Genomic DNA, 2,089 nt, shown 5'->3' on the forward strand with positions numbered 1-2,089 from the left:
TCTTGTCTTGTAGTGAATATTCCATAGTTCACTTTCTTGAGTCCATGCTCCACTTTCATCTTTTGGTAAAAGTTACTCTTTTTATATTCCCATTATTCCTTGTTTGTAGGGAATCAGACCACTTCAACATTGGTGCACCTTTTGACCGTTTGTGGTGGAAATCTGACGTGTCATCCATTTCCGCCCATTTTGAAATCCTCACGTTCGGCACCTCTATCTCCATGATATTCTTCTTCTCCAAACTTTAAGTATGCTTCCTTACCGTCATTCAGCATTACTGGAGAAGTGTCAGTTTATCGAGACCAAGGTTGATGTCTCGATTGTTTTGATGTCTCGAACCCAAACATCGAGAGCTCTACCTCTCGAACTCTGCTTATGTCTCGAACAGGATGGTTGTATCGAGAGGTACTACCTCTCGAACTCTGCTTATGTCTCGAGACTTAGTTGATGTCTCGCAGACCCTTATTCTTCCAGTGTTGTCCCATGCCTTCTTCTGTTTTATCTATGAAATTACAACACGAGATATCTAAGATGTTCAAACAAGTTTACTTCAAGCTAAAATATTTTCCGAGTTGAGCTCAAAGTTACCCGGTTGTATTTTCGCTCTTGGTTTACTTGTCGAACTTACAACGTTTTGCCTATGTGTCGAGACTTGGGGATTTCTACTTAACAGTTGGTATCATCAAAACCTATTACATGATGTTCCTAACAAAGACATATCCCGTTGTAGAACGTTTGCTATCTATGCCACCAGCATAATCAGAAATTCAGAATCCACATATCCCATGAGTACAAGCTCACTCTGTTGACTCTCAAATACAATATCATACCCTATAGTGCCTGTTAAGTACCGGAGAATCCACTTAACTGCCTCCTAATGTTGCTTCCTAAGTTTAGACATGTACTTACTTACTTGGCTAACAGCATAAGCCAAATCAGGCCGAGTACAAACCATTGCATACATTAAGTAGTCAACTACACTGGCATAAGGAACCATTCCCATATTTTCAATCTCACAAATTAGTTGGGGACATTGACTAGATGAGAGTTTAAAATGATTAACCAAAGGGGTTGTTGGGCATCGGCCAAGTCCGCTGAGCTCAACCCCTACATGTAGGAGAGATCAACGGACGGGTTCGGTCGGATCAAGTTCAACCACCTTTTGTACGAGGACAGTACGAGCTTACGCCCCTCGTACAACTTCTAGATTCCATGCTTTTGCTCACTTTGCCATTTTCTTGCCTCTAAATGCCTTAAAACTACTCAAATGCCCTAGAGAAAGTGTTCGAATGTTAGTTCTTAAATACAACCTTTATGAAAATCAAGCAATTAGGCACACAATTTAACTCAAAAGGACTCAAGCAAAGCATTAATGACCACTAAAACATTCCACAAAATAAGATATATTTGGCACTCATCAATACCTCATACCGCGGCAATATTGAGCCACTGCACTTTCCATCTAGGGAGTCATCCAGTCAGCTATTAAGGGCTCACCTTTAAGAGACAATCATACACTCATATATTTATTAGATCAAATACTAAAAATAATAAATAACTAAAATATTGAATAAAAGAATAAGAAAATGGAAGAAAATAGAAATAAGTATACAAGTATAATAGGCAGGAAAGGACCAACTCCACTAGTAGGTCTAGTGCAAAACTCAACAAAAAAATACTCCTTCTCTCCCATTTTACCTGTCCTATTTACTATTCATTGGTCAAACCAACTCTTTCTTCTTTGCTTATTTTCTTTAGTAATTTTTTATTATTTTTAAATTTAATTTTTTGTGTTTAATACTACTTTTAATGTAGTTTCTAAATATATAAATTTTATATATTAATGCTAAACTTAATAATATGAAAAATTGGATTAAAAATTACTTCAGTCAAGTCTCGTTAAACGAACCAGACAACCATTTTGAGGTAGTAACATTTAAAAGCTAGATATTTATATTAAAAGGTAAAATAATTAATTTTTTATAAGGTTATACAGTTTACTTTTTTCAAGTCTTTCAACATCATCTATATTTTTTCAATTGAGATAGGTTGATTGGCCAACCTCACCCAATCTTGTGCCCACACAAGT

The sequence above is a fragment of the Ipomoea triloba genome, chromosome 4 (genome assembly GCF_003576645.1).
Source record: "Ipomoea triloba cultivar NCNSP0323 chromosome 4, ASM357664v1".
Classification (NCBI taxonomy): Eukaryota; Viridiplantae; Streptophyta; class Magnoliopsida; order Solanales; family Convolvulaceae; genus Ipomoea; species Ipomoea triloba.